Here is a 23,786-nt window from a genome sequence, read left to right as displayed (position 1 = left end):
AATAACTCTGAGAGGGGTGACCCAAAAGGGGAATAACTTTTGGAAAGTAAATAAATAAAATAGCTTAATAAAAAAAGTTTAAACAAACAAAACCAATCAACCAGTAAATGTAGACTCTGTCTCAGATCACCTGTGGCCCCTTGCTCTTGGTTTCCTCACTCCCGTATGGTTGCTTTCAGCACCAGCTAGTGGGCTCTCTTACTGAATAAACAGTTACAGATTGCATGGATTTTCTTGCTGGCATTTTATAACATCTTTTCATGCCCTCCATCCTTGCCCTCAGTTACCCTTAATTTTTCTTTGTGGTTTGAAAGGAAACTTTAAAGCTAAGGCAAAGCTACCTAGTTACATTTTGCGTTGAATTTTGGTCTCATTAAACTCTGGGGAAGAACTCAGCTAATCCACAGAAATTTATAGGATTAACATGAGGGAGATTTTTTGTTGGTTTAGCTCTTTTAGGATTTGTAACATGATGCTAAATATATTACTACTGAAGTTAACGTGGCTCGATGAATAAATTCCAGCTTAAGGATCTTGTTTAGCCCAGGATCTATGTTTAGAAACATTCTGCATTACAAACCATGTGTTACATATATTTTCATGTGTATGTATGTGTACATGCATGTATGTGAAAGGACACATGTGCTATGGATAGCTATGGATGCCAGAGAACAGCTTGCAGGAATTTGTTTGCTCCTTCACTACTATGGGGTCCTAGGGATCAAATCCAGTCATCTGGTTAGAATCCTTCTCCACTGAGACATCCCACTGCTCCCTTTTTTCTCTCTTTTTTTTGACAAAACAAAATATTATTTGATATTCTAGGAACTATTACCAAGAAAGAGTGACATTGTTTAGAAATTATTTTTAAGGCATCATTTTACATCTAGAAATCATTATAATCTCTCCTTCTTGCTTTATGTTGCTACGTAGAACACTGACCAAAAACAACTTGTGGAGGAACAGGTTTATTTCAGTATCTACCTCCAAGTAACAGCCCTTCACTGAGGGAAGTCAGAGAAGGAACTCACAGCAAGAACTTAGACCCAGAACTGGAAGCAGAGGCCGTTGGGGAACATTACTCATTGGATTCTTATGAATGGCTTCATCAGCTTGCTTTATTTTTTTATATACAACTCAGAACCACTTGCCTAGTGTTTATACTGCCCACAGTGGCCTGGACATGTCCTCAAGCCAATCTGATGGAGGTAACGCCTCAACTGAGATGGCCTCTTCCCAGGTGACTCTGCTTGTGTTAAGTTGACAAAAACTAACCAGCTCATGATCATTAAAGTCCTTTGTATTATACTGAAAAAAACCAATTACTGATCTAAGGTTTGAACAAGTAAGAAGATCTGCCTTGTTGCCAGATTAGAAGTTCTGTGTATGAACTATTGCACAGGAAGAGAAAATGCCTGGCCACATGGGTCCCGAGAACTACTTACCCTGCATGTGACTTCTTAAATGCAATTTCTAGAAATAATTAAGGTTTCCTATTATTGAACAGCAACTTATATTTATCAACAAGCTTCCTGAACTTGTTGAGTGGTTCTATCAAATGTCTGCAACCAGCTTTCCCGTTCTGTCATCTACAAAGGTCTTGAGGAAAGTTGCTCAGCCTATGAGCAATCTTGTTTGGTACAACATTACAGGTAGCCTCATGTGAGAGACAGCTGGCTGATTAAGAGCTCTACAGTGCAGAGCAGGCAAGCATAATACACTTTGGGACTTAGTTATCCATTTTTCTCGCTTTCCAAGCAGGCGTTGTTCCCACAGAGGACGTGTCCCAGGAACTTGGTTTTAACCATAGAAGACTTACAGGGAACATGGGGCCTCCTTTTGGGAGCACTGATTAGCTTGAAATCTCAGTACATCAATTCAACCACAAATATTCATTGGTGGTCTCTGTAAGAGGCAAAAGAGGTTCAAATCCTCATAGCGAAGAAAAAAACAAAGAAAATCTGACATGAAAAGTTGCATGTAATACTAATTATGAGAGGAACGATGATTGCAGGTTTTTTTTTTAAATATTCCGATCTTCAAGGCTAATTTTTTCTCATGTATTTTAATCGTTGAGAATCACAGAATAATCACACAGGAAACTTATACCATTGAAAAGGAATGAATTAGTTGCATTTTCTTGAGACAGGAACGCACACCACGCACTTCAGGAAGGACTGCATTAAGCATAGTAGGATGAAGGAGGCAGAAGTCAGGGATGCCAGGAGAAGTCATAGTCAGGGCTCTTTCTCCCCGCTAAGAGTTTTGATAGAAAGACAGACAGCAGAAGGGAGGGGTCCAGACTCAGCTAGTCTCACTGATTCTAATGCTGTAGTCTTCACTTGCCATGTTTTCGGCCTTGGGAAGATACAAGGTAGAGGGACTATTACCATAGTGTACGTACTATGAGAGTTGGATATGATGCCTCATTGTTTGATTCAACATAAAAGATGTGTTCTTAAGTAAATTGTTTACTATGCTTAGCATTTCCTTTCCCTGAGAGAGGCACTGTTCCTGAGGTCTATAAGGCTCCCAAGTGCCAGGGAACCAAGAATGCAGATTGTAGCATTGACTAAATGTTAAATACATTTAAATGACCACAAGTAGATTAATTCAATAAACTAAGGCATATATGCACAGAGCAGGCTACTAGGTGGGTTCAGAAGAGTAAGAGCATCTGTGACTTCATGTTATGTGAACTTTGACAATCCAGCTGAACTCTTTAGTCTTCGTTGTCTCCTGGGTGAAGTAAGATAATCATTATTGTAAAGGAAAAAAATCATCGAGTCTTTGTGAAATACTGAGAAAAGTGCCCAGCATAGACATGTTTGAAATGCCTAATGTGCTTTTTGAAACATGGCTACCCTGTAGAGCTGATGATGTGAATAAATTGTTACAGGTCAGTATAGTCATAAATGCATATACACACATACATATATGTGTGTGTGTAACAATTTACAAATATGAAAATATATATACAATTCGATTATGATCCAAATAAGTACAGATTGATAGTTAAACATAATACTAATGTATTATATTTACCTTTCCAAATAAAGAAAAACCTTTTCCAAATAAAGAAGAAACGTAAATTATAAAAAAGTAAATTATACATAAAACATACCCATTGCTTACTGATAGTATAATAAAAAACACTTGCTACCAGATATTATTGGTGTAAATATGAGAATCTAAAACTTTAAAGAAAATTGTATATAGTGTAGTGGTTTCTATAAAGTAATCTTTAAAAGTAATTTCTTGAGATTGTAATGTAATTGCATCATTTCTCCCTTTCCCTTCCACCCACATAACCCCTGCCCTATTCCCTCACAAATTCATGGCATTATTTTAATATCTTATTTTAAGATCTCTCTCTCTCTCTCTCTCTCTCTCTCTCTCTCTCTCTCTCTCTCTCTCTCTCTCCCTGTATATGTGTGTGTGCATGCGTGCGTGTGTGTGTGTGTGCATGTGTGTGTATGTGTGTGTGTGCCCATGTGTATACTTTCCTGAGTATAAAAAACCAATCTATTCAGTCCAGATAATATTACTTGTATACTTGTAGGATAACACATTCTAACAAGAGGGAGAAAGCTTCTGAGGCCTCAACTCTAGACAAAGAAGTACAGGCAGTCAAGGAATGCAAAGAGAGTGAAGAATAGTCTTCCCCAGGGACTAGCACACCACCTGACTAGCCAGTACCAAGTGGTCAGTCCAAGAAGTATTCTTCAAGGGGTCAAAGTAAAAACCTTGTGTATATTTCTTTTATCAAACAGGTTGAAGAAGTCACTGTGGATTTTGCAGTTAGTCTTTCTTAAATGTAGATACTCATCAATACTGTGGTGGTTTGTCACATTCGTACTTTATTCTGGTAATCTGAAATGTGTTTGCAACACATCCCCACTCATGTATTGTTTAATAAACATCACATATCTCAGTGTGCCACTTTACCACCTGCATCAGCTTATAGCCATAACATCACATGTCATAATGGCTATCACTAATTCATAACAACTTGTGTATAGTTACCTAGTTTATTAACAATGTAGAAAATCACAACATAGGATGCGATCTTACTGTCACATATTTTATTTCTACATATACTAGAGGCATTGCTTCAATAAGTCATTGTTCTTCTAAGAATATTTAAAGATAAATTTACATGTCCATGTAAATAAAGAACCGATATAATATTTACCTATAATGTTATACCATCTGGTTGTCTACTCTGAGTCCTTGTAAACATTACCATTTTCTGGAGGCTATGTCAGTGTGGCGGGAAGTGCAGGTAGCCTAGGGAGGAATTTTCTCAGCTTCTGTTACTCTGAAATTCTCTATCATTTGTCTTTGGGGAATATTTTCACTTGATGGAGAGAATTCCACTGCAAAGTTATTCTGTGTTTTTCCTTCAGCACTTTAAAGATGCCATTACATGATCTTGACCCTTCCTGTGTTTGGTGAGAAGCCAGCGACAGCCGTAACTGTGTATGCACTCATTTTCTCTGGTTGCTTCTAAGACTTTCTTGTCTTTGTATTTAGTTTTTACTTGCTCAGTATGCTGGAATGACTTAGATCATTTTCCTTACACTTATGCTACATGGCTTACCTATGTCTTTCTTAGCTTATGAGTTGTTATGATTTATTTCTTTGGAGAAAATTGAAGCCATAATTTCTTCTGGCACAGTATATGTTTTATTTCTAAGCCGTTTTTTCTTTTTTAAAAAAATATGTATGAGTGTCTTGCCTGCATATATATCTATGTTTCCCCATGCATGCATGATACCCACAAAGGCCAGAAGTGGACATTGGATAACCCGGAACTTGAGTTATAGGTGGTTGTGAGATACCATGTGAATACTCTGAGTCAAACATGGATCCTCTGCAAGGGTAGCCTATGCTTGGAACTGAAGAGCCATCTCTCTATCCTCCCTACTCCCCAAGAATATATTTTCTAACTTCTGGTATTCCAATTGCAGTTTTAGGGCAAAAATCACTTACTTCAAAAAACATCAGTAGGCTAGGCTTGGCTGTCTATCCCAACATTCTAATTAAATAGAGGAGAGACTGTGAAAAGCAGAGAAAAGATATTGGGTCATCATTGGTCATTCATCAATAATTGTTCCTTGAGACCAAAGTGACTGCAGGTATAACACACTTGAGAGCTTTGGGGGTCTGGAGCAGGACTTGTAAAGGCCTGACAGACAGACACCTCTGTCACTCTTATCTTTATCCTTTAGCTTTGAGAAAGAAAAGAGATGGGCAAGCTATCACCAGTTTTTAGTAGGCATCCATTGAGTAATTAACAGGCCTGTTAGCAAAGTAGCAGACCCAAAGTAGAATAAGCCAGCAAAAGGAAGGTAGAGTGCTTGCGTTTGGCTACCATGTAAGTGCCAGCGAGGGGCAGTGATTTTCAGCACTAGCAGATTCTAAGTGTCTGTGCTGGGGTCTCAGGGACCCAGGCATTGCACTCTTTGATGGTGACCCACAGATTTCAGATGTTCTGGCCCCTTTCATCTTGTTTTGCTCCACGGATAGTCTCTGCTGACCGTGATCTTTAAGTTGACTCTTTTTAATTGTGACTGATGTCAGTTTTGTAGGTGAATTCTGATTCTGTGTTGTATACTTTTTGATTTTTCATTCTTTTTGTTTATTCAATGTTTGCCCCTTTGCTAAAAAAAAAAAAAAATCTGTGTTCATGGATGTTGCCTGCCTTTTTCTTTAATCATGTTTTTCCTGGTTCGTTTTAAGCTCCTGCCTGATAATTACACCTGCAGAGATAGTCACGCCATTTTTTCTTCTCTTTTACTGAAGGTCCATCACTTGTTCCTTTCTCTAGCCATTATTATCATTTTTAATGAGATACATTGGTAAAGAAGAAAGAAACCAAAGTAAGTGTTAATATCCAGAACAGAATTGCCCTTTAGTTTTTATCCTTTAGTGAGGAGGACTACATCAGATGGTTCTCTATTTGACCTCCATCCAGGTTTCCACGCAGCTTTAGTTAAACACCTTTCAGTAATCGCTTAAAATGCTTTGAAGAACCTGCTGAAGATGCCCTTCTTTAGCAGGGCTTGAGATGAGCACTGGCAAGTGGTTGATAATCTCCTTTTCCTTTGTTCGTACTCTCCAGCTTTCTAGGTCACTGCCGAGCTCTCTCCACTAGCTACTCCTGCTCTTCAGAGAAATCCGTCCTGAAGCCTACATCTCAGGCTTTCGGACCTATTGCTGTACCAGGAGGAAGGGCCAGTGTTTCTCAGAGGAGCTTCTCTCTGCTCTTCCCTTTGCGCTACAGTGCAGTTTAACAAATTTATCTCTGTTACTTCCTACTCCTCTCATTGTTCCACCGGGGTGAAACAGCTGCCCAAGTATGAAGAATTTTGTGAACCCCAATTTCTTTCCTTTTTTTTTACACACTCAGTTCTCTGAATTCATTTATTTGCTGTGTAGCTATGATGGTTTAGCTTGCTTACTTTTCTAGATGTTTGGATGCTGTGTCCTCTACTGCAGTGTTCTACATTTTTAACTCCAGTCATGACTTTTGGGGATGGAGCCATCAAAGCTAGAGTTAATTTGAACTCTAGTGTTCTGGGACACTATAAAATTCATAGCCAACTTCATGAAATTTTGAGAAAAATATTAATCATATAAATTAGTCTATTCCCAGTCCCCTCCTTTGTTTCATATCATGCTCTTTTTCCACACTCAGCCTTTATGGACTCAATTTACTTTTCCAGTACAGTTCTTTGTGATGAAGTGATTAACTGACTTGAATCAGCAGCTCCTTCATGGCAGGTTTTCTTTCTGAGATAGACACACATGACTTCTTGATCTGAAATCTGGGTTTACAGTAAGACCCTTGAAAAACACTTCCATCTCTCAGAACACAATGCAATTAAATACCCAGTACAGTTTCTACTCAGAATTTCAGATGTTCTACTTCAAATAATGGCCATATAGGTCACCCATATAAGTAGACTGCTATAGTCTATTCATACATATTTTCACAATAGATTTTCCTTGACTGGATTACCTTGAAACTGTTTGCCAAGAATCACAAGAAAAAAAGAAGTGGTCTGTCCTAGTTACTTTCTTTATACCTAGGTATTCTCTCTCTCTCTCTCTCTCTCTCTCTCTCTCTCTCTCTCACACACACACACACACACACACACATACATTCACACAACTACACACACACACTCACACATTCACACAAGCACACACATATATGCATACAGAGAAACACAAATGCACAGACATACACCAACTTTAATTTTTGCAAATTTATAATTGATATTTTATTTCCAATATTATTTTCTTCACCTGTGTAAGCTAGGATCATTTCATCATTTTATAGTTTCAACAAGCATGAAACAGATAAATATAACTTTTCATTGATTTCAAAATGTTCTGTTGGAGAACTTACTATGTGGAAAGCTGCTTCTGGGACACAATACCTAGATTTAGTGACTATGTACAAGAAATGGTGCTGTCTACATTGGTGAACTTAAATAACTAGTTATAAAGATATGGGTGTTTTATGAGAAAAATTATGTCATATAATTCCATTCAATGAAACACCACTTGGCTAATTTTCAATAAATATTGAAAATGGAATATTCATTTCTTTTATAGATCTCAATAATGCAGACTTGGTCAACATAACAATTCCAGTTATATTTTTAATATTTATTTTTAATTATGTATACCAAGGTGTGTGTGTATGTGTGTGTGTGTGTGTGTGTGTGTTCATGTCTGTATGGTGTACATGTGTGACTACAAGTGCCCACAGTCCAGAAGAAGGTACTGGATCTCTTGGAGTGGGAGCTATAGGCAGCCATGATCCTTGTAACATCAGTGCTAGCAATTGAATTTTTGGTCCCCCGAAGAGCAGCAAATGCTCTTAACCATTATCTCCAGCCCCACATGTGATTATTTTTAGAATTTGAAGAACAATTGGTAAAAGTTTGAAATTTTACTACTTTCCACATTTGAATCGTACGATTACTAATCAAATAGGCATTTGAATATCTGTAATGTATGCGTGGGTTTTAATCACATTATAGCGCTGGGCTGATCAGAGAAGAGGATGTCTCCTACAGTTAATAAAATAATTTTTAATCCCTCGGTGTTTAGGAGTGGGAAGAACAGTCCCATTCAGTTATGCTGAGTGGATCATTTTAAGACAAACAGCCTCCTAATGAAGCCTGGAGTGAGACCTGCCATGCATTACAGTCCAGGGAAATGTTCTACCAGGGGAGGTAGAACTTGTGGAAACATCTGGGTTGGATTTTTGGCACAAACAGCCAAACACTGCTTTCCCAAGGAACAAGCCTTCCCAAAGGAAGCACCATTGGAGGTGTCTGGTTTTATTAATGGGCCTCCCTGGTGAATCTCCCATGATGATGGATCGCCCTCATTTAAGGAATGATGTGCTGGAAAAATGCATTACTTTCGAGAATAAGGGAGTGGATTAATGCAAGTGTGTGTTGAAAAGAATGCAGAACGTGCTCTGTGGTGTGGGCTCGTTTTGGGGTGTCACCCACTTGCACGGCTGTTTAAGCAAGCACTCTAAATGGAAATGCACTTGACATTTTTTTGCGACCGGTTGTAATCAAACAACATTAGAATTTAGCTGATTTTTCAGAAAATGATTAAACCAATTTCTTACTACTCTTTAACACTTGCAGAAGAAAGAAAGGGATGAATAAAATATGCATTAATAAAAAAGGACATTGTAGACGGAAAAACTGCCTAGGGACAATTGAAGAGGTTGAGATCTCTTTCTCCTTCCCCCCCTCCTTTGTCTCTCATAACAATCCTGGGTTACATGCATCGTCAGAGGAAAGTGTTCATCACCCGATTGCAGGCCTTGGCAAAGCAATTCAGGATAAATGTTCCTGAAGGTACCTTGAGACTGAATTATGCCCTCCATTAATGCTTATGTCAAAAGAACTTGTTAATATAGAAATATTCTTAAACACACCATAATAAATGATTTGGGCCTTGCAGTTCCTGCCAGTAGACAACTGAGTATTAAATCTGCCAGGGGATTAGAGAGAACACAGTAAGACTCTGCCTGCCACCCTAGACCAAAAAGTAAGTGCTTTTCATGAGATCCACTCTAGCAACTTAAGCTGCAGGTAAAGCAGGAAGTTAAGGGGAAAGATAATTGTTGAGCATGCTTGTACCTTTGACCCAGAAGTGGATTCTAATTGTTTAATTGGGAAAATAGTTGCATAAATAATTGCTTAGTGAGCTATTACAAAAAAAAATATAACAAAGTTAGAGGCTTAAACCATGCATGTTTTTAACAGCTTCTGTTAGGAGTCAGACTTGGGCTTACTTAGGGCCTCTGTGTGAGGGTTTCCCATCAAGATGTTTCAAGTTGAACTTCATGATGACAGGGATGGAAGCTCTTCTGAACTAAGGAGAGATCCAAAGCAAAGATTGCATGGCTGTTGGCACGATCCACTCTCTTTCTGGCTGAACATCATTATCAGTAAGCCCTAAAGCGTTTCTCTAGTTTTTGAGCCCTGTTACATATAAATAACTTCATATTCCTGTTTAAGAAACATTCCCGACTATTTCTGTGAAAGAGAGTTTGTAGGCCTGAGGAATTCCAAGTGATATATTACTGACTTCGTCCAGGAATCAAAGAACATATATATTATTTCAATCCTGCTTATACACTTTTCTAATCCCTCTTTACTCCTTGCCAGCTATATAACACGGGGTAATTAATTCTTGGCTTTGTATGCCAGTTCGCAGCGCTTGGGATAGTAAAATTCTTGTTATTCAGTCTATTCACAGTTATAGTCTTATGATTAAATGATGTAAATAAAAAGTGGTTTAAACAAATAAGCTGCACATAACTGTCACATATATTCAGGTGACCTAAATTTCCTCGGCCTTACTAGTCTGAGGCCTCACAGAGAAAAATGACTTTTGTCTTTTGATCTATAGTTCTCACGCTCCCAAAGACTCTCCTGAGAGTTCCTTTCTGAGTGTTTTTTTTCCTGACTCCCATCTTTTTTATTTTTAGTTAGTGACAATTCCCATTTGCAGTTTCATAGTTTCTCTCACTTTGGTCATTCTCTTTGGGGCCTTGGGCACCAGGCTCTCCCTTTGTCTTCTGTGCAAACAGTGTCCCTGAGATTAAGACAGGAGAGCTGTGAGTGTGAACCGCTATGACTTCTTTCTTCCTCCTTTCAGGTTTAGAGCTGGGAAAACAGTGCTCACTTAGATGGTGATGCTTTACTGCCCTGGACATGCAATACTCCCACAGCTTAAGGGTTTGACTTGTGTAAACTGTCACCTTAATGACCTCAGTCCCCGTATTAGGACACCGTGTTCAGGATTACAAGAAAAGTAGGCTGTTCAAAAAGAAAAGCAGTACCTTGTACACACAACTTATAGTAGAGCCTCTTTATCGGCCAAATTTGCTACTGTTAGGTGCTCTTTGGCTGTTTTATCCCAGGGCATGGGATAAGTTACAATTAGGAACATTAGAGTCTTACGACCATCGAGTTCTGCTTGTAGGCATAGGGCGATTAAAGCCTGGACCCAGCTAACCTTCTGGGAAAGAGGCTGCAAAGGATGCAAGACCCTCCTTGTCTCAGTCAAACCAGTCAGTTCTTCATGGAGAAGAGGAAACGAGGGAAGGCCATTCTGTTTACTGGAAGAGAGAAGCTCCTGTTAGCATCCTCTCGCACCGCCCCCCCCAACTCACAGCAGTGCTTCACAGTACTCTTGAGTTGTATGTGAGAGTTGTCCTTACTTATTTGGTTTCTCCATGACAGAAAGTACCTAGCAATGCTACCAACTGAACTGATAGAATCATTTGAGAAGCACATGTCAGCCAGGGGCTGGCACTATTACTCATTTTTCAGCATAAATGAAGCCGTACTTGAATAGACTGCTATGAATGTTTACTCCCTGTGAAATGGTCCATGCCCTGGGCTAAAACAGCCAAAGAGCACCTAACAGTAGCAAATTTGGCCGATAAAGAGGCTCTACTATAGGTTGTGTGTACAAGGTACTGCTTTTCTTTTTGATTATAAGTTGTATGTTGTTTCCTGGGCCTCTAGAGGAGTTTTGGAAAAAAATCACAACACATATATAAAATAACAAATTGAGCTGTAAAACAAAGAGGGATACATCACAACCAAATTATGTTCACACTAGCAGGTGTGAGGGACTACAAATTAACTCAACTTTAAGACAATACAAGGAGAAAATCCGTCTCATTTTGCCTCTGTTAAATATGGACTAGATGGAAGTTGGCTTAAGCCTATTTGAACAAAGTACAGATAACAGGAAACTTGCAGGTTTCAGCTTCTCTCTGCTTGTGTCTTCCCAGATTCTTTGGGGTACAGACTTTGGGATAATTTGGGTTTCACGTTTGGGACATCCCACTTAGCTGCTTACATGCTAAGCACAAGTTTCTGGCCAGAGCGTTTTGCTATTCACCCCCAAATCAAAACAGCTGTCTCTACGTCCGATTCATTTCATGGGAAACGTTACTATTGCATAAAATGAGGCATCTCACTTGCCTGGTTCCGGATGAGTTCTAGTAGCCAAGCTCCAAGCCAGAAACAACCTTGAAATTAGGAAATTAAGTGAACACAGCCAGCCATCTGGTTTCCTATGGAAAGGGCTTGAGACAAAATGGAGGCTCTGTCATTTAAAAGAAGTAATTTTGCTGAAGTTAGTACATAAAGAAGTCGATGTCTCCATACCCTGAGAGTTTCTCATATCTGTCTTGTTTTCTTCCTATGCAGTCTGGTGACAGGTGCTTCACTAGATAATCACTGTCATAAGGACTCCACCGAGCTGGCAGTGGAGTCTAACCAGCTTTTTACATTTGTGCAAGGTGATCTTACCTTTGAGATTCCAAACAACTTCTATGACAGGCATTGCTCTGCCTACTGCCAATGCAGAGGGAATATACCCCGTGACAGGAAAGCGAGCCAAGAGTGTTCCCTGCTGTGCTTATAGGTCTGTCCACGCTGCCCATTAGTCTTGTAGATGACTTTATTGGCTGCTTTGCTCCATAACTCTTTTGCTAAGCACTTCTTATCTCGAAAACAACTTAATCATCCACCTGTCCATCACCCATCACAAATCCCATGTGTCACCATGAGATGGAAAATTGCTGAATAAAATACCTCACTATCAATGGAGACTCAAAGCAAGACAACGGACTGAATTTTGATCCACCCTAACAGCACTGATTCTAGTCAGCCCCTCTAACAGATATTGTAGCAGCTGAGGCTTTCCACTAACTGCAGAACTTGGTGCACTGGCCTGCTAATTTACAGATCACCCCCAGTAGTGGATAGGCCAGGCAGGGGGAGAAAGGGAAGGTCATACAAAAGGGAAAGAGCAATTTTATTGAGAGTTTCAGCATACTCACTTCCTTCCTGTCACATGCATTCAGGAAACACCAATGTACCAATGTAGGCCAGGACGGTGTTGGATGAAATATCATTTTTTATAAAACTACCCATGCTGTGATTTTTTTTGATTGGATAAATGTAAATTAGAGTACCAAGGAAGAATGAAGTAGATTTGCAATAACAACCAAAGGTTTGATTTTTGAATGAAATACAAAATGAATGTAAACAAATCTCACTTTAATTTTTAACACAGATCACAAATCTAGTGGTTTATGATATATGTGCTCTTGTGACAAACCTTGTTTTCTGCAAAGGATTCAAACAAGAACAGCAGCCGTGAGAGTTGTAGAACTTGTGACAACAGGGTATCACGCCCACACACCATAAACTTCAATGTTAGCTTTAGTCTCTGCTGCCCTGACATACTGGCAGTGGGCAGAAACTTGCTGTATACATTGAAAACTGCAGACACAGCACATGTCCAAGCAGCTGTAGGCTTGGAGGTCACTCAACTTGCTCAAAAATAAAGATATTTTTTCATTGAAGGGTTTTTAAGCTCTTGGCCATGTGATTCTTGTAACAAGTCTGCTTTGTTTTGTTGCCTGAGATCCTATATTTACTATCAAAAAAGAAAGAAAGAAAGACAGACAGAGAGACAGGAAGGAAGGAAGGAAGGAAGGAAGGAAGGAAGGAAGGAAGGAAAGAAAGAAGGAAAGGAAGGAAGAAAGAAAAAGAATTATAGGAGTAAGGCTGTAGCTCAGTTGATAGAATTTTCATCTATCATACACAAATCCCCAGGTTCAATAACAGCATTATACAAAACTGGATGGGATGGTGAATTCTTGCACTTGGGAAGTAGGGAAAGAATGATTAAGGGAATTCTCTGCTATAGAATGCATTTGAGGACAATCTGGGACATTTGAGAGCCTGCTTCAGCCATGAACACACAAAAATATAAGCAAATGAAAAGTATCTCATGGACTGGAGAGGTGGCTCTCTGCATAAGAGCATTTGCCACCAAATCCGATGGCCTGAATTTGATCTCCTGGATCTACTGATGGAGAGAACCAACTCATGCCCACTTTCACACATGTATCAAAGGCACACATATGTACACACACACACACACACACACACACACACACACAAACTAATAAAATTAAACATATACATTTCTAGTGTATACTTTTAAAGTCACCTTAACGTGACTTTAATGTGGATGTGTATGCACAATATCCCTTCTACTAAAAAGACATGCATATCTATACATAAATACTCATATGTATGATATGAGTTTTGTGTTTTGGATGCCAGGAGTATGTTATGAATACAAGTTGGCCAATAGTTATTAATTTATTAATTAATTACAGAGTACAAAGTAACACTTTGATGCAAATCACTCACTTGTTCAGAGTTTTTGTTCCACTGTCATTGTTTGGAACCCCCTGATAGTCGCTGTTGCTGCTTTTATTCTGTCCTGTACAAATAGGGTCATATATCTCTTAATTTTTCCTTTTCTTCAAATCCCACTGGCTTTGGCTTTGTTTAGTAGATTCTCTTACAGAGGTGGGATCTCAGGCTTGGTTTCTAAGGCAGCCTTTTGTTAAGTTCATGCTCGGTAATCACAGACAGTGGAGGAAGTAACAGAGTGTGTGGGAGAGGCAGCTTGCTCTAAGAATTCCCCTCGCACTTTAAGTTTTTCTAATTTGCAGCAAATGAGAATGCCTTTAAAACCTCTCATCTGGATATAAAAGCAAGTAGAAAATGGAAGAGAACAGGGGCTAAGGCTGCAGCGTTTGTGACAGAACCCTAGAGTGCACTGGTCCATGAAAGGGAAATGCGCTTTTAAGAGTTGTATAGAAAAGCACTACAGATTACAACTTGCACCACGTATGTTTAGTATAGATACCTCGGAAAGCATGCCAGATGGTTCTGGGGTCATAATCAGCACTGGCTGATGCAGAAGGGTACACCATGATCAACTGTGCAGCAACCCTGTCTGTCTGGCCTATAGGCCACAAATGTCCTCTGTCCCTGCACTTATCTTCCTTGTCCTTCATGCCCAGAGGTTAGTCACTGGGCATGGACTTCTAGGGTCCCCTATTCACAGGCAGGACTATCTCCTCTCCTGAGATATAGGACTGTGTCCTCTTGCCAGGATTTTAAAGTCTCAATAAAAGCTCCTTAACTTTTGTCATCTGTAGAAATATTTCTGCACTCCCTGCCTCCTTCCCTCCTTCCCTCCTTCCCTCCTTCCCTCCCTCCCTCCCTCCCTCCCTCCCTCCCTCCCTCCCTCCATCCCTCCCTCCCTCCCTCCATGCTTCCCTCTCTCTTTTCTTACTTCTTGTGGTTCTGTGGGTTAAACCTGATTGCCATGTGTGGTATCACTAAACTATGCTGTCATCATGACTGCAGATTTTTTTCTAAACCAAAAGTCTCCTCAGAAAATAATGGAGACAACCAGAATTTGGGATATCCTTCTTGGGGCAGAAGTAGGCATTGCTAGCCTTTCACTTTCCAGGACTTAGAAGTCTGTAGAACCATGAAGACCACCTGATGACAAAGAGAGAACACCATGTGAGATTGTTCCCTGAAGTGTCACATGCTGAGCATGGAGGGCCTCTGCTTTTCCATTGATTCCTAGGCCCTTCTTTCTGTTCTCTGGGTTGAACTCATCTGGAACAGGCTGCTGGGATATAAAAACTTTGAGCTGAAGGAAACAGAGTTGTTGAAATCTTTCTCTGTAGAAAAGCAGTGCCCCCTCTCTGCCAGATCGCCGCCATCATGGACACAAGTCGCGTGCAGCCCATCAAGCTGGCTAGGGTAACCAAAGTGCTGGGCAGGACCGTCACTGGGACAGTCACGCAGGTGCGAGTGGAATTTATTGATGACACCAGCCGCTCTATCATCCGAAATGTCAAAGGCCCCGTTCGAGAGGGTGATGTGCTCACCCTGCTGGAGTCAGAAAGAGAAGCTCGGAGGTTGCGCTGACCTTGCTGCTGGGTCCTGGAATATCCACTACTTAGCCATGGAATGACCTGCGACTGTTAAATAAAGCATTTGTATTAATTCTTGTTTAGGAAAAAAAAAGGAAAAAAAAAAAGCAGTGTCCCAACCCCAGAAGGATTCATGATGGAATTATCATGATTCCTCTTTGACTGAGGGGAGACACAAAAACACAGATGGTCACAGAAACACCCTCCTCTCCTCTCCTCTCCTCTGCCCTCCCCTCCCCTCTCCTGCCCTCCTCTCCTGTCCTCGGGGCTCATTTATCTCTCGAAATTGTGACTTGATTTCCTGTATTGGGCCCTCTTTTCCTGCCCCTCACCTTTCTGTAGGTGCCCTTGCCCACTTCCCTTCACCCAGAGAGAGGACAGACAGACTGGCCTTAGCCTCTGACCTTTGTCAGCTTTCTTATATACATAACACTTTAAAATCCATCCTCTCTCTTAAGAACCAGGTTTTTCCCTCCAGTTTAGTGTACATATCACCACTTAAGACACTTGAGGGTGCAGAATAGAAATTTGTCCTTCTATAATGTTTTGTGCTCATATGTAACAATTTTAACAAAAGTTTGTGTCAATGTTATAGTTTGTTCCCAATGTCCCCCACCTCTGTGTGTGTGTGTGTGTGTGTGTGTGTGTGTGTGTGTGAGTGAGTGAGTTTGTATGTGTATACATATACTAAGTAGTTCAAAAGAGGGGTTTAAAAATGTCAAGTGCATTGAAATACTTTGTATTCAATTCACATTAATAAAGTGTCTTTGAGTTCTTATGTACTTGTTCCATTTTTCCAGAGTTTGATATTTACAGGTGCTGTGGAATTGGCCCTCTATTTGCATATTACCTGTTTTGGACATGACCAAACAGATAAAAAGACTTGTGAGTCACATCCAGCAAAGGTCACATTGTATGGTTGTATGAAAACCTGGACTAGAAATGGTGATGTGTGGTAGATAAAGCATTCTGAGGAACTCTTCAACCTGTACTACATTCTCCCCAGGAGCTTGTTTTTAAGAAAAAAAAATGTTCAGTCATCTCACATGACTATCTTTATTATAATTCCATGCCACTTAACACAATATTCAAGTTTCAATATTTATTTTCTTTGCCTGTTTTACACCATTTGAGCAACTATCACATCGCATTATGACAACCAGTTTACTCTTCTGGTCTCCTTGATGAATTAACATTCCACCAACACAGGAGCATTTAATGCCTGTATCCTCAGACACAAACACAGATTACATCATCATACTAGGTTCTAACCCTCATGTTTATCACACAGCAGGTATACATGTATGCTGGATGGCCCTGTGTTTAGGATCTCTTCTCTGATCTTTCCACTTGCCTAGCTTTCGTAGCTCCACAATACTGCATAAAAATTATCTTACATTGTTTTGCCTCATCTCACAGGCTGAATGAATGACACCTGAGTCTGTGTTCCCAGTCTACATATACCCTGAATATTACACTGAGTAGACATACTGTGCTTAACATATCCCCTTATAGACAAGAAACAGGTTTAGCTCATTTTTACTATTTAGAACATGACATTATGCAAGAGAAAATGGCTGAATAAATAAACTGAATAAAGAAATAATGTTCAGGATTGAAAACTTATACAGTTGTATTATCAGAATGTGTGGTTGAAAGTTCCCCACAAATTAAGTTCCAAGTTCCAGTATCTCAGAATGTGATATGATTTTGGGGGACAAAAGCTATTAAAGGAAAGTTGAAGTTTCATCATAATTGGAGGAGGATTGACCCTTAATTCTATGTGACTACTATTCTTATAAGAGATAGACAGACACAGGGACAATGCCATTTAAAAGCAGAAAGAGATGGGAGTCAAGTGGTTACCAGAGACAAGAAAAGAAGGTGAAGAGGATTTGGGGAGAGTGTGGGCTTATCAGCATTTTGGCTTGAAATTCTTGCATACAGACCCGTGATAAGATAAATTTATGTGGTCCAGAGCCACTCATGGTACTAGGAAACTAATATGTTTAGTAAACATTTTGCATTATTTTTTTAAGTTTGTGCATATGTGGTGTATGTGTGTACATAATGTGTGCACATTAATGTGTGAGCATGTGTTAATGTGTGTGCATGTGGACATGTATTAATGTGTGAGCATGTGTTAATGTGTGTGCATGTGGACATGTATTAATGTGTGTGCATGTGTTAATGTGTGTGTGTACACATGGATAAGGATGCACATGTATTCATGTGAATGTGGAAGCCAGGGTTCAGTGTTGAGTGTCACTCTTAATCTCTTTCCATCTTGCTTTATAAGACATGGTCTCTCATTGAACATGGGTTCATGATAGCTGGCCTGCAAGTTCTGGAATCCTCCTGTCTCAGACTTCTCAGTACCAAGGTTACAGATGTATTATGCCACACTTTCATTTTATTAGTGTTGAGGATCTGAACTTGGGTCCTCATTCTCAAACAGGAAGCACTTTACCAACTAAGCCAACTTTCTAGCATCTTCCTAGCACAATTAAATAACCATGACTTTATTACTAAGGGTTACATTTAAGTTTGAATATCCTTAAGTAATAGAATAAAAACAATTTTGATATTTAAGGTTTGCTTTTAACTATTGGGAAATGCCCAGTGGAATTAATGGTCTCTAAGTAAGACATCCACATGAAGGAAAAGCTCCTTGGTGAACAAAATAGCTAAGCTTGTGTGTGTATGTCTCATAAGATGGCTGACCTTTATTTCCAAATGTCTCCAAACTGGTAGCAAACCCTCTGTCATGTAATAAAAATCTCTCCCTATTTAATGCATTTTTATGTAAAGGAGAAAATAGTATATTCACTTTGCATTTATTCATAAAACCTATTTTAGAGATGTAGAAAAAAAGAAAATATTCAAGACCTCCTCTCATGGAGATTCCATACTGTTGTAATTGAACATGAAGAAAAAATATATACTTGAAATTCTATAGTGTTATGAAAAAATTAGAGTAGGATTAGGAGGAAGAGAACATTGGTAAAAGGATCCTCTCTTGAGATAGTATGCATTTTAACCAGGGAGTGAACCTGTCTATTATCCATCTATTGTCTGTCTGTCTGTCTGTCTGTCTGTCTGTCTATCCTCTATTCATCAGCCTGTCTAGCTGAAGATCAGATCACACCACCTCAACAGCACTCTGATATGCTAATTGTTTTAAAGTCACTCAAAGAAATAACAGGAAGGGACTCATCCCTAACTGAAAGCAGAAGGCACAGTTATCTGGGAAATCTACCCAACTTATTTCTGGATGAAGAAAAGCTGAGAAAAATCTTCAAAAACAAACTTTGTCAAACATACTCTTATCTTCCTTACCATTTTGCCACAAGTAATGTCCTAACTCGATGTCCATTGTCCTCCAAGATTTTCTGCTGCTTCTTATAAAACTAGTGTGTCAGGGCTGGAGACGGCTCAGGTTTAAGGAATACTTGCTGCTCTGGCAGAGAATCTTGGTTTCATTTTCAGAACCCACATGGTGCTCACAACAGTCTGAATCTCTAGTTCCTGATGATCTGGCATCCTCTTCTAGCCTCTGTGTTCACCAGGAACAAACATACATGTAGACAAACGCTCACACATGTAAAATGAAAATACATATCAACAAAGACCTGGTATATACATTTTTAGTTTTAACTTCCTCTCATCTCTTTTTCTCTCTCCCACTTTATCCTTCTCCATTTTAGCTTTATAAACATCACTAAACAAATGCATGTGTGTGTTCTGAGTTAATATATCTCACCCTAGTTCAGTTGTAGACCTAGTTAAAAATTTATGAGTAGTTGTCAATTAGACATAGCTTTTGGGTTAGAAATGGAGATCTTTCTTGTCTATGTCCCCTCTCAGTGCCGTTACCTTATCTGGCTTAGACCTTTGCAGGCCAAGTGTGCATGCCACCATAGTCCCTGTATGTCAGTCCTGTTGTGTCTGAAAGACACTGTTTCCTTGTTGCCTACCACCCACACTGGCTCTTACAATCTTTCTGTCTTCTCTTCTGCAGAGACCCCTGATGGAAGAGGTTTAATGAAGGCATCCTATTTAGGACTGAATGTTCCAATTATCTCTCACTCTCTACAGCTCATCCAGTTGTGGGTCTCTTTGTTAGTTCCCTTCTCCTGCAGGAGAAGGCTTCTCTGATGATGATGGAGTGAGACCCTGATCTAGGTATAGCAGATGCCATTAGGAGTCATGCTATTGTTACCTTCCTTTAGCAAAACAGTAGTATTTGGTTTTCTCCTAGGTCCCTGTCCTTTCTAGTCTCAGATCTTGGTCATTTGGGAAATGTTAGGCATGGGTTCCATCTTGTGGAGTGGATCTTAAATCTAATCAGATAGTGGGCTGGTTACTCCATCAACTTTTGTTCCATTATTGAACCAGGATATCCTGAAGACAGGTCACTATTGTAGATTGAAAGGTTTGTAGCTGGGTTTCTGTTTAGCTTTCTCCTTTGGTAGCATTCAGAGTACTTTCCATGAGCAAGAGTCAGTAGGAATAAAGGCTCTACTTAGAAAACAGCTCGACTTCTCCATGTTCAGTGTGATATGTAGGTGCTGTCTTAATAATAGGCCTTACAATCAATCTGTAGAGAGCTACAATAGTAGTGACAATAGCCTGAGTTCCCATGGGGCCCCTTCAGCCCACAATTCAATGAAATGTAACCCATGTAAAACACTATAGGTTTATCTTGGGGTCCAGGAAGCTCTAGTTAGGACTTTGTCTCCCTTGTTATTTGATGATTCCATTTAGATTTTATCTCTATATCTATCTATCTTTTATCTATCTATCTATCTATCTATCTATCTATCTATCTATCTATCTACCTATCTATCATCTATTGTAAGAAGCTTCATTTACATGATAGGTGTCTGTATGACTCCACAAATAGTACTAACCATTAGCTGCCCTAACCCATGTTGTCTCCTTTACCTTTCTCCTCCATCATGTAAACCTGTTCCAGTCTCTCCTGCCACACTTCTCCATAACACTATATTCTATCTCCTCTACCTTCAGAGTTCCTTTCTTTCCTCTCAAGTCCCTTTCTCCATACCTAACTTCTGAGGTTGTATAGATAATAGCATGCCTATTAAAGGATTAATAGATAACATCCACATAGAAGAGAATTTAAACTCTATTTGTGTATTGAGTCTGAAGCACCTCACACAAGATGAAGCTGTTTATTTATTGTTATTACTATCATAATACATTTTATAATAGATCTGTATGTTTAGGAAGAAATAATAGATTCAATTTGGTATTCTCTATAGTTTAAAGCATTTTGAGGACCTTTGACTGCATCCTTCCCAGACACATACTGATTTGGTCTGATTTGACATAAGACTTAAAGCACCTTTCTGGTTGCTCTTGGTATGAGTCAGATCAACAGATGGTTAGATGAATATATATAAAGCTGCTTGAACAATCATGGAGGTGATGATTACATGCAATAACAAGGGCCAGTACATAGAGGATAGGGGGAATGGTGTAATTATATTTCAGTTAAAAATGTTTAAGATCAAGATTATTTGAATATGACTGAAAGGAAAGAGCTGGTGAGGAGTTGTTGATGTCTGCATGTGCTTGAAAATGGAATTCATGAGGTTTGAGATACATTGTCTGCAGAAGCCTAAGAAGAGTTTGAGTAGATTTGAAGACATTGTGGAAAAGAAATGTTTGAAAATGAAAATTATTCTGCACAGTTTGGAAAGTATACAGGCTTGGCGAGCTGAGATGTGCTTGAATAATTAGGACTCCTTGGATACATAGAAAGAAGGAAAGCAGAAATAAATAAAACCTCAGAGCTCCACTGGACCTTGAAGGTCTTGAGTCTGTTGCTTTGCTGTGACAGGTGGAGTTTATCCTGAAGGTGGCAAAAGGCCATTGAAGGATTTTTGAGGAGTAAAGCAGAATTTTATGTATATTTTGGGATTTAGTTTGTGATATTGGGATACGTTAAACACAGGGTTGGAGACTTTCCTATGGGAGAGATGTTGGTGGAGCCAGAGACAAACAGGTAAGCAATATATAAAGTGTAGAAGCGACAGTGCTCAGGCATGCCTAGTCTGGATTATAGATGTCAGAGGAAACAAGCAATGTAAATTCCACATTCTCCATCGAATAATCATGTTATGGTGAGCTATGACTAGAACAGCCTACAAATAGTACTTAGGAGAGGCAAATGCTCGCAGAGGCAAAGATCAAGGACCATAGCTGAAATGCTGAACCATCAATAGTGCCACAGTGTAGGGGTCAGGGTAAGAGAATAACCACAGTTGATAGGTCCTGATTTCTGATGTGGTAACAGGTGAAAAGCTTATAAGACAGAGTTAGCTATTATATGCTCCAGAAAATATCCCCTTTTCTGTGGATAAATAAAAACACTAACATTTCATCATTTCTGTTCATTAAGAAATGAGAAGAGTGTGCACTATATTCACTAGTAGTCTGTGATTTTTTAGAGTGAATTATTTTATTTTTAAATCATATGTATGAATGTGTGCCTATGAGTGTATGGGATTACATGTGCCCAAAGAGAGCAGCACTGGTTTTCAGAATCCCTATATCTGGTATTATAGGCAGGCAGGAACTTCTTGATATAAATGTTGGGATCCTAATTCAGGTCCTCATCAAGAGTAGTACATACAAACTTTTAATCGATAAGCAATCTTTCCAGCCTCCTTTGTACTTCTTATTAGCATTTTATTAACATATCAGAGAAAAGTTCATCTTAGCCAGGGTCAATACTAACTATCTCTTGTCTTTAAACGTAACCAGACTTTGTAATCTGACTTGCTTATGGGTGCATACTGATATCATTAATCAGGTCTATGACTAATAAAAGTGGAATATATTTCAGTGTGGGCATAGAAGGTGGTGGTAGGGTGGTGAGTCAGAGCATTTCCAAAGAGATATTATTCTGTCTGTAAAGTCTATTCAAAATCCTGCTTCTGCAATGTGAGTGAGAATTTGATCAGTTGCTACTAGAGAACATTCAGGTCCAAACAAAGGAATCAGCATGGCCTCCCAGGGTTGATCTTAGGAAACTCTAGACTATACCTTCAAAAAAGAAAGAACATACTACGATAGGGGAATTAAGCAGAATTGCTATTAGGATGGGGGGATAGCAACAAGAGAGTGAATTGTGGGGCTGCAATACTTAACTTGTAGAGCTTCAGTGAGATCAGCAGAGGTGGGTCTAGCAACTGGAAGGTGACAGATGATTCTGAATGTGAAGTACAGAAAAGACATACAGTAGGTTTGTTTTCCGTGGTGAAGCTGCATAGACAGTACTTAACAGTATATTAGAGGCATGGGCCTTGAAGTTATGGAGATGTGGATAATGAAAACATGGAAACAAAGATCTATTAAGCATGAGAGAAGCTGTAGAATGGTTATAATTCAAAAGAAATAAGTCTTAATCAAGTACTAAGTTGCATCATTTGAACATGCTAGGAATAATCTAGAACATAAGAGATTGATAAATACGGGTGGCTTCATTGTTTTAAATTTGCAGTTTCCCAACAGTACATGTAGTGGGATAATGGGAGTTTTATAAGTGATGGTACATCAAGTTTAGGTTAAGTGGAATGTGAAACTAACTTGGGACTGTTAAAATCAACCTTTCAGGCTGGGGAGACAGCTAGGTCAGTAAAGCTTGCTATCCAAGTTTAAGGACCTGAAATTATGCCCCAGAATCCATGTGAAATGCCAAGTGGTGTGTGCTTGTATGTCTAGCCCTGGGGAGGCAGAGACAGGTGCATCCCTGAAGCTTGTTCTTTTATAGTATGGCCAACTTGTCAAGATCTAGTCTACACAAGATCTTGTCTGAAAGAAGAATATCACCTGAGGTTAACCTCTGGCTCCACACCCAACTGTATAACACACATAGCTATGTACATATGAACATGCATACATACATATAAGTACATACATACATAAAAGTATTATGTCTTGACTCTCACAAATATTTGGTAAGTTAAACAAAACACAGTCCTGTGACACATGCTCTTTCACAACATCCAGAGAACCATGAGATCTGTATGACATCATAGGATGCTAGGTGTGGCAAAACAAGAGAGTTTATTCCAACTTCTAGCAAAGTATCTCACACGGGATTCTGTAGAGCAGAATAGGCGAAGTGACAAAGGCAAGTCAGTACTTCGATAAAAGAAGGGGCTCAAACATGGGTGCCTCTGACAGCCTACCAGGAGTTCACAAAATGCTGCACTTGTGAGTTCTCTTGAGATATCAAAAACTCTAGAACTGGAAGAAAAAAGAGCTGGAAATGTAGCAAATGATCTCTGAGGGAAGTGGAGCAGAACAGCCCAGTGACTGATTTCAGGCAGTTGTTTCGGGCTCAAGGCAGATGCCAGGAGGT

The 23,786-nt window shown here is 39.4% G+C and overlaps 1 pseudogene; it reads left to right on the top strand.

Annotated features, from left to right (window-relative positions):
* The first annotated feature begins 15,179 nt into the window (after nt 1-15,179).
* Nucleotides 15,180-15,467, top strand: LOC114614883 (annotated as a pseudogene).
* Nucleotides 15,468-23,786: the final 8,319 nt, after the last annotated feature.

This window comes from Grammomys surdaster, unplaced genomic scaffold (genome assembly GCF_004785775.1).
Source record: "Grammomys surdaster isolate TR1022 unplaced genomic scaffold, NIH_TR_1.0 126531, whole genome shotgun sequence".
Taxonomy (NCBI): Eukaryota; Metazoa; Chordata; class Mammalia; order Rodentia; family Muridae; genus Grammomys; species Grammomys surdaster.
Note: the sequence above shows the minus strand (reverse complement) of the source record. Positions and strands in the feature narration are given on the sequence as shown.